This window comes from Coregonus clupeaformis, unplaced genomic scaffold (assembly GCF_020615455.1).
Source record: "Coregonus clupeaformis isolate EN_2021a unplaced genomic scaffold, ASM2061545v1 scaf1446, whole genome shotgun sequence".
Taxonomy (NCBI): domain Eukaryota; kingdom Metazoa; phylum Chordata; class Actinopteri; order Salmoniformes; family Salmonidae; genus Coregonus; species Coregonus clupeaformis.
The window spans coordinates 43,423-53,897 of NW_025534900.1; positions in this window are offsets into that span (position 1 = coordinate 43,423).

A 10,475-nucleotide genomic window follows, 5' to 3' on the forward strand; every position below is an offset into this window, starting at 1 on the left:
CAGTTCCACATGAATGCATACCCTTGCATGCACTCTTACATAGAGTTGGAAATATACTGGGACAGCTTGTTGTTTTAACTTGATGCTATGCTATAACCATACCAATTAACCAAATTCTTAGAATCCACTTTGGCTGAAGTTGTTACATCATGTCAACGACCTAGGACAAATCCTGTTTGCACTATAGTGGCTAACCTGCCGGTTAGGGAGAGGTTGCCATTGGCGCTTACCTCACAAAACAGTTTGCAGTCAAACCAGGGATATGTGTGTAACAAGTGTGTGTGACTCCATCTCTGCCAGTGGTTTCTGTACCTTGTAATCTACTACAGTAGAGTAGAGGGTGAGTGAGTTCATTGACCGTTGTGTTGTGGGCACTGAAAAAAAGGTTCTTAGCTCTTAAGGTACCTTAGAGAACTCTTGCACGACAACGAACCTTTGAGTTAAGTGTGGGGTTCTTGACGTGGCATCTACGGTTCCTCATAATTCTAAAAGGTTCTTGAAATGCTTGGAAGCCTGCAGATGTGTCCCTTTCTGTCAAGGTGTGCTGTAGGTGTAGTGGCGGAATCAAATGCAGGACGCAGACGGATAATCCAACAAACTTGTATTGAGCCGAAAACACGGCAAACGGACAACTCTTGCACGAAGGCTAAATACGCACGAAGGCGAAAATGAAACAGAACAGCGCACAAACAGGTGCGTAACTCCAGCGCAGTGGAGAGAAGCTCAACCGAGCGAAAACACGTCTGACACAAAACAATAATACACAACACCTGACACACACAACGGGAACTAAATAGGACACTAATGACACTGAATGAAAACAGGTGTGACAACACTTAGACAGAAGCAAACGAACATGAAACATACAACGGTGGCAGCTAGTACTCCGGAGACAACGAACGCCGAAGCCTGCCCGAACAAGGGAGAGAGGCAGCCTCGGCCGAAACCGTGACAGTACCCCCCCCTTGACGCGCGGCTCCAGACGTGCGCTGACTCCGGCCTCGGGGACGACCCGTGGGACGCGGAGCCGGGCGCGTCGGGTGTCCACGATGGAATTCCGTCAGGAGAGACGGGTCCAAAATGTCTCCCCTCGGCACCCAGCACCGCTCCTCCGGACCGTACCCCTCCCACTCCACTAGATACTGGAGACCCCCCATCCGACGTCTCGAATCCAAGATGGACCTCACGGAGTACGCCGGTGCTCCTCGATGTCCAATGGGGGCGGAGGAGTCTCCCTGATCTCACTGTCTTGGAGTGGGCCAGCTACCACCGGCCTGAGAAGGGACACATGGAACGAGGGGTTAATACTTTTATATTCAACAGGTAGCTGTAATTTATAACACACCTCGTTCAACCTTCCCAGGACTTTAAATGGCCCTACAAACCGCCGACCCAGTTTCCGACAGGGCAGGCGGAGGGGCAGGTTCCTGGTAGAGAGCCAGACTCGATCACCAGGTGCGTACACCGGTCCCTCACTGCGGTGGAGATCAGCGCTCGCCTTATGACGTCGGAGGGCCCGCTGCAGGTGGACGTGTGCAGCGTTCCATGTCTCCTCCGAGCGCCTCGCCCACTCATCCACCGCAGGAGCCTCGATCTGGCTCTGCTGCCAGGGTGCCAGAACCGGCTGGTAACCTAACACACATTGGAAAGGGGTTAGGTTAGTGGAGGAATGGCGTAGGGAATTCTGGGCCATTTCGGCCCAGGGAACGTACCTTGCCCACTCCTCCGGCTGGTCCTGGCAGTATGTTCTAAGAAACCTGCCCACATCCTGGTTTACACGTTCCACCTGCCCATTACTCTCCGGGTGGTAACCCGAGGTGAGGCTCACCGAGACCCCCAACCGCTCCATAAAGGTAAATTGGGGACCCCGATCAGACACAATATCCTCGGGTACCCCGTAGTGCCGGAACACATGGGTGAACAGGGCCTCGGCAGTTTGCAGGGCGGTAGGAAGGCCCGGCATGGGGAGCAAACGACAGGCCTTAGAAAACCGGTCCACAACGACCAGTATAGTGGTATTCCCCTGTGAAGGAGGAAGGTCAGTAAGGAAATCCACCGAGAGGTGGGACCATGGTCGTTGTGGCACGGGCAGGGGTAGTAACTTACCCCTAGGCAGATGTCTAGGCGCCTTACACTGGGCGCACACCGAGCAGGAGGAAACATAAACCCTCACATCCCTTGCCAACGTAGGCCACCAGTACTTGGCACTAAGACAGTGCACTGTCCGGCCGATACCCGGATGTCCAGAGGAGGGTGACGTGTGAGCCCAATAGATCAATCGATCCCGAACCTCGAGCGGAACGTACTTCCGACCCTCCGGGCACTGTGGTGGACTAGGGTCGGTGCGTAACGCCCGCTCGAGTTCAGCATCGACCTCCCACACTACCGGTGCCACCAGACACGACTCCCGGATGTACTCCAGGTTACGGTGGTCCGTCAAAATGAGGAAAGGGTGTTGAGCCCCCTCAAGCCAGTGCCTCCACACCTTTAAGGCCTGTACCACGGCTAACAGCTCCCTGTCCCCTACGTCATAGTTCCGCTCCGCCGGACTGAGCTTCTTAGAATAAAAAGCACAGGGGCGGAGTTTAGGTGGCGCGCCAGACCGTTGTGAAAGCACGGCTCCTAGACCGGCCTCTGACGCGTCCACCTCTACCTGGAACGGCAAAGAGGGATCCGGATGCGCCAGCACCGGGGCCGAGGTAAACAGGTCCTTCAGCCTCCCAAACGCCCTGTCCGCCTCGGCCGACCACTGCAGACGCACCGGACCCCCCTTCAACAGAGACGTGATGGGAGCTGCCACCTGTCCAAAACCCCGGATAAACCTCCGGTAGTAATTCGCAAACCCCAAAAACTGCTGCACCTCCTTCACAGTGGTTGGTGTTTGCCAACTACGCACGGCCGACACCCGGTCTACCTCCATCTTCACCCCTGACGCAGACAACTGATACCCCAAAAAGGAGACCGACTCCTGGAAAAACAGACACTTCTCTGCCTTCACATACAGGTCGTGCTCCACCAGCCTCCGCAACACTCTACGCACCAGGGCCAAATGCTCGACACGGGTAGGCGAGTACACGAGAATGTCATCAATGTACACAACCACCCCCTGCCCCTGCATGTCCCTGAAGATCTCATCCACGAATGATTGGAAAACTGACGGAGCGTTCATCAACCCGTATGGCATGACCAGATACTCGTAATGGCCCGAGGTGGTACTGAAGGCTGTCTTCCATTCATCGCCCTCCCTGATGCGCACCAAGTTGTATGCGCTCCTGAGATCTAATTTTGTGAAGAAACGCGCCCCATGCAACGACTCAGTCATGGTCGCAATCAGCGGGAGTGGATAACTGTACTTCACCGTAATCTGATTGAGACCACGGTAATCGATGCACGGGCGCAAACCACCATCCTTTTTCTTCACAAAAAAGAAACTCGAGGACGCAGGGGAAGTGGAAGGCCGTATGTATCCTTGTCTCAGAGATTCGTCTATGTAAGTCTCCATAGCCTTCTTCTCCTCTTGAGACAGAGGATACACATGGCTCCGTGGGAGCGCAGCTCCTGCCTGGAGGTCTATCGCACAATCTCCCTGCCTATGGGGCGGCAACTGCGTCGCCCTCGCCTTACTAAACGCAATAGCCAAATCCCCATACTCAGGGGGAACGTGCAATGCGGGCACCTGGTTTGGACTCTCCACCGAGGTAGCCCCCTACGGAAACGCCCAAACATCTACCCACACACTGAGCAGACCACTCCATCAGAGCCCTCTCCTGCCACGAAATGGATGGGTTATGGGTACTCAACCAGGGCATGCCCAGCACCACCGGATACGCAGGAGAGTCAATCAGAAATAGCTGAATCATCTCCTGATGACCCCCCTGCGCACACATCCTAAGTGGCGCCGTGACCTCCCTGATCAAGCCCGTACCCAACGGACGGCTATCTAGGGCATGAACGGGGAAAGGAACATCAACAGGAAGAAGGGGAATCCCTAACGCTAAACAAAACTTTTTATCAATAAAATTCCCAGCCGCGCCTGAATCTACCAGCGCCTTATGCTGGGAATGAGGTGCTACCTGTGGAAAACGCACAGGCATACAAAAATGTGCAACAGAGAGCTCTGGGTGAGTGGGGCGCCTACTCACCTGGAGGGAATCCCCAGTGCGGGACCTGTCGTCCTCTCCCCTAGGAGGCCATCCCCAGCACCTAGCCGCGGTGTGTCCTCCCGACCACAGTTGGTGCAAGGGATGGACCCCCTAGTAAGCCGACCCCTCCTCTCTCTAGCGCCAGCACCCCCGAGCTCCATGGGGCACGGCTCGGAAGCGCTGGAGGGTGAAATGGACGGACCCCCTCGGAACGCCCGCGGGTAGCTAGCAGGTTATCCAGCCTGATGGACATGTCGACCAACTGGTCGAACGTGAGGCTGGTGTCCCTACAGGCCAGCTCCCGACGGACGTCCTCTCGTAGACTACACCTGTAGTGATCGACGAGGGCCCGATCATTCCACCCTGCATCTGCCGCTAGAGTACGGAATTCGAGGGCGAACTCCTGAGCACTCCTCCTCCCCTGCCGGAGGAAGACCAGACGCTCCCCCGCCGCTTTCCCCTCCGGGGGATGGTCAAACACCGCCTTGAAGCGGCGGGAGAACTCGTTGTACGTGATGGTGTCCGCGTCGATCCTCCTCCACTCCGCATTGGCCCATTCCAACGCCTTCCCGGACAGACAGGAGATCAGGGCGGACACGCTCTCATGTCCCGAGGGCGCCGGATGCACGGTGGCCAGGTACAGCTCCACCTGGAGAAGGAAACCCTGGCACCCGGCTGCGGTCCCATCGTAAGCCCTCGGGAGCGAGAGTCGGACTCCTCGGGGTTCTGGTGCGGGACTAGGCTGACTGGCCGATGGTGCTGGCACGGAGGGTGGCGGTGGAGGCGTCCCCCAGCCTCGGATGGTGGTGATCACCTCCTGCAGGGCGGTCCCCATCTGCAGGATCTGGTCCCCTTGCTCCCGGACCCTGTCCTCCAGAGTCGCCTGGGCTGCTGCGGCTCCTGCTGATTCCATAGGGGGTGTATTATTCTGTCAAGGTGTGCTGTAGGTGTAGTGGCGGAATCAAATGCAGGACGCAGACGGATAATCCAACAAACTTGTATTGAGCCGAAAACACGGCAAACGGACAACTCTTGCCCGAAGGCGAAATACGCACGAAGGCGAAAATGAAACAGAACAGCGCACAAACAGGTGCGTAACTCCAGCGCAGTGGAGAGAAGCTCAACCGAGCGAAAACACGTCTGACACAAAACAATAATACACAACACCTGACACACACAACGGGAACTAAATAGGACACTAATGACACTGAATGAAAACAGGTGTGACAACACTTAGACAGAAGCAAACGAACATGAAACATACAACGGTGGCAGCTAGTACTCCGGAGACAACGAACGCCGAAGCCTGCCCGAACAAGGGAGAGAGGCAGCCTCGGCCGAAACCGTGACACTTTCATAGCACACAGCAAATGGCCAGTGTTAATTTATGTTGATTTTTCAGTGTAACATATCTAGTGTTGATTCAAAAGTTAAATTAACACTGTAAAGAGTTTAATTGACACTCAGTGGTGTAAAAGAACCCCAGTGTTGGTGTTAAAAGAAAAACTAGAGTCGATGTCCGGGCCCCCGTGGAAATCGAATTAGCATAATAAAACAATCCCGGTACCAGTTAAACAATTTTTATGTAAGGTATACAGTACCAGTCAAAAGTTTAGACACACCTACTCATTCAATGGTTTTTCTTTATTTGTATTATTTTGTACATTGTAGAATAATAGTGAAGACATCAAAACTATAAAATAACACACATGGAATCATGTACTAACCAAAAAAGTGTTAAACAAATCTAAATATATTTTATATTTGAGATTCTTCAAAGTAGCCACCCTTTGCCTTGATGACAGCTTTGCACACTCTTGGCATTCTCTCAACCAGCTTCACCTGGAATGCTTTTCCAACAGTCTTGAAGGAGTTCCCACATATGCTGAGCACTTGTTGGCTGCTTTTCCTTCAATCTGCGGTCCGACTCATCCAAAACCATCTCAATTGGGTTGAGGTCAGGGGATTGTGGAGGCCAGGTCATCTGATGCAGCACTCCATCACTCTCCTTCTTGGTAAAATAGCCCTTACACAGCCAGGAGGTGTGTTGGGTTATTGTCCTGTTGAAAAACAAATAATAGTCCCACTAAGCCCGGGATTCTTGTTCCGGAATCCCGCTTAAGAGACAGGTTGAAGCCTGCTTGACAGAGACGCAGTTGCAGTTAGTTTCAGAGTGGGTGGCAAGGAATAAGTTAGTCCTAAATATTTCTAAAATTAAAAGCATTGTATTTGGGACAAATCATTCACTAAACCCTAAACCTCAACTAAATATTGTAATAAATAATGTGGAAATTGAGCAAGTTGAGGTGACTAAACTGCTTGGAGTAACCCTGGATTGTAAACTATCATGGTCAAAACATATTGATACAACAGTAAGATGGGGAGAAGTATGTCCATAATAAAGCGCAGCTTCAACTTCTTAACAGCACTATCAACAAGGCAGGTCCTACAGGCCCTAGTTTTGTCACACCTTGACTACTGTTCAGTCGTGTGGTCAGGTGCCACAAAAAAGGACTTAGGAAAATTGCAATTGGCTCAGAACAGGGCAGCACGGCTGGCCCTTGGATGTACACAGAGAGCTAATATTAATAATATACATGTCGATCTCTCCTGGCTCAAAGTGGAGGAGAGATTGACTTCATCACTACTTGACATGTTGGTGCACCAAGGTGTTGACATGTTGGGTGCACCAAGCTGTCTGTTTGAGCTACTGGCGCACAGCTTGGTCACCCATCCATACCCCACAAGACATGCCATCAGAGGTCTCTTCACAGTCCCCAAGTCTAGAACAGACTATGGGAGGCGCACAGTACTACATAGAGCCATGACTACATGTAACTCTATTCCACATCAAGTAACTGATGCAAGTAGTAAAATTAGATTTAAAAAACAGATACAAAAACACCTTATGGAACAGCAGGGACTGTGAAGCAACACAAACATAGGCGCAGACACATGCATACACACACACGATAACATACGCACTATACACACACGTACACATGGATTTTTGCACTGTAGATATGTGGTAGTGGTGGAGTAGGGGCCTGAGGGCACACAGTGTGTTGTGAAATCTGTGAATGTATTGTAATGTTTTTAAAATTGTATGAACTGCCTTAATTATGCTGGATCCCAGGAAGAGTAGCTGCTGCCTTGGCAGCAGCTAATGGGGATTCATAATAAATACAAATTCAACAATATAAATAACACACTATTCCAATCTGTTACTTGGACTTATTGCACCCATTACTGAAATGGTTGTTCCAGTTTAGATGTTTAAGGCAGTCTCATATCTTAGTCTTCCCAACTCTGGCATTCATTCTGAATGCCGGTTTCATGTGAATAAAAATTCAAAACGTTGGATATGCCCACTGTGGCTGGATTCCAATAGGAATTACACATACCTTTGCAAACCAGCATAATGTGACTTGTAGGACTGATGTATGAGTCTATGTGTTTCAGGTCACTGTATTAGGGTAAAACTAGGCCCTCAAAAGAAGGCCTTATGAAATACTGTATGTATTATCTTAAAGAATGCAATTTTAATGACAACATATTAATTTAGGATCTCACTTGGTGAAGGCCACAGGACTAAATATGAACGACTGCAACAAACATGTCTCTGTCACTAGCAAACGCAGTCATGGGTGGTTCCCATATGGCATCGCTCTCACATTTACATTTACATTTTAGTCATTTAGCAGACGCTCTTATCCAGAGCGACTTACAGGAGCAATTAGGGTTAAGTGCCTTGCTCAGGGGCACATTTACGTCATTTAGCAGACGCTCTTATCCAGAGCGACTCACCAATGGGTGCGTTCACCCTATAGCCAGTGGGATAACCACTTTACAATTTGGGGGGGGTAGAAGGATTACTTTATCCTATCCCAGGTATTCCTTAAAGAGGTGGGGTTTCAAATGTCTCCGGAAGGTGGTGAGTGACTCCGCTGTCCTGGCGTCGTGAGGGAGCTTGTTCCACCATTGGGGTGCCAGAGCAGCGAACAGTTTTGACTGGGCTGAGCGGGAACTATGCTTCCGCAGAGGAAGGGAGCCAGCAGGCCAGAGGTGGATGAACGCAATGCCCTCGTTTGGGTGTAGGGACTGATCAGAGCCCGAAGGTACAGAGGTGCCGTTCCCCTCACTGCTCCATAGGCAAGCACCATGGTCTTGTAGCGGATGCGAGCTTCAACTGGAAGCCAGTGGAGTGTGCGGAGGAGGGGGGTGACGTGAGAGAACTTGGGAAGGTTGAACACCAGACGGGCTGCGGCATTCTGGATGAGTTGTAGGGGTTTAATGGCACAGGCAGGGAGGCCAGCCAACAGCGAGTTGCAGTAGTCCAGACGGGAGATGACAAGTGCCTGGATTAGGACCTGTGCCGCTTCCTGTGTAAGGCAGGGTCGTACTCTCCGAATGTTGTAGAGCATGAACCTGCAGGAGCGGGTCACCACCTTGATGTTGGCGGAGAACGACAGGGTGTTGTCCAGGGTCACGCCTAGGCTCTTCGCACTCTGGGAGGAGGACACAGCGGAGTTGTCAACCGTGATGGCGAGATCATGGAACGGGCAGTCCTTCCCCGGGAGGAAGAGCAGCTCCGTCTTGCCAGGGTTCAGCTTGAGGTGGTGATCCGTCATCCATACTGATATGTCGGCCAGACATGCAGAGATGCGATTCGCCACCTGGTTATCAGAAGGGGGAAAGGAGAAGATTAGTTGTGTATCGTCAGCGTAGCAATGATAGGAGAGGCCATGTGAGGATATGACAGAGCCAAGTGACTTGGTGTATAGGGAGAAAAGGAGAGGGCCTAGAACTGAGCCCTGGGGGACACCAGTGGTGAGAGCACGTGGTGCGGAGACAGCTTCTCGCCACGCCACTTGGTAGGAGCGACCGGTCAGGTAGGACGCAATCCAGGAGTGAGCCGCGCCGGAGATGCCCAGCTCGGAGAGGGTGGAGAGGAGGATCTGATGGTTCACAGTATCAAAGGCAGCAGACAGGTCTAGAAGGACAAGAGCAGAGGAGAGAGAGTTAGCTTTAGCAGTGCGGAGAGCCTCCGTGACACAGAGAAGAGCAGTCTCAGTTGAATGACCAGTCCTGAAACCTGACTGGTTTGGATCAAGAAGGTCATTCTGAGAGAGATAGCAAGAGAGTTGGCTAAAGACGGCACGCTCAATAGTTTTGGAAAGAAAAGAAAGAAGGGATACTGGTCTGTAGTTGTTGACATCAGTGGGATCGAGTGTTGGTTTCTTGAGAAGGGGAGCAACTCTCGCTCTCTTGAAGACGGAAGGGACATGGCCAGCGGTCAAGGATGAGTTGATCAGCGAGGTGAGGTAGGGGAGAAGGTCACCGGAGATGGTCTGGAGAAGAGAGGAGGGGATGGGGTCAAGCGGGCAGGTTGTTGGGCGGCCTGCAGTCACAAGTCGCAGGATTTTATCTGGAGAGAGAGGGGAGAAAGAAGTCAAAGCATAGGGTAGGGCAGTGTGAGTAGGACCAGCAGTGTCATTAGACTTAACAAACGAGGATCGAATGTCGTCAACCTTCTTTTCAAAGTGGTTGACGAAGTCATCCACAGAGAGAGAGGAGGGGGGGGGGGAGGAGGAGGATACAGCAGGGAGGAAAATGTGGCAAAGAGCTTCCTAGGGTTAGAGGCAGATGCTTGGAATTTAGAGTGGTAGAAAGTGGCCTTAGCAGCAGAAACAGATGAAGAAAATGTAGAGAGGAGGGAGTGAAAAGATGCCAGGTCGGCAGGGGAGTTTCGTTTTCTTCCATTTCCGCTCCGCTGCCCGGAGCTCTGTTCTGTGAGCTCGCAATGAGTCATCAAGCCACGGAGCTGGAGGGGAGGACCGAGCCGGCCGGGAGGATAGGGGACACAGAGAGTCAAAGGATGCAGAAAGGGAGGAGAGGAGGGTTGAGGAGGCAGAATCAGGAGATTGGAGGGAGAAGGATTGAGCAGAGGGAAGAGATGATAGGATGGAAGAGGAGAGAGTAGTGGGAGAGAGAGAGCGAAGGTTGCGGCGGCGCATTACCATCTGTGTAGGGGCAGAGTGAGTAGTGTGGGAGGAGAGCGAGAGAGAAAAGGAAACAAAGTAGTGGTCGGAGACATGGAGGGGAGTTGCAGTGAGATTAGTAGAAGAGCAGCATCTAGTAAAGATGAGGTCAAGCGTATTGCCTGCCTTGTGAGTAGGGGGGACGGTGAGAGGGTGAGGTCAAAAGAGGAGAGAAGTGGAAAGAAGGAGGCAGAGAGAAATGAGTCAAATGTGGACATAGGGAGGTTGAAATCCCCCAAAACTGTGAGGGGTGAGCCATCCTCAGGAAAGGAACTTATCAAGGCGTCAAGCT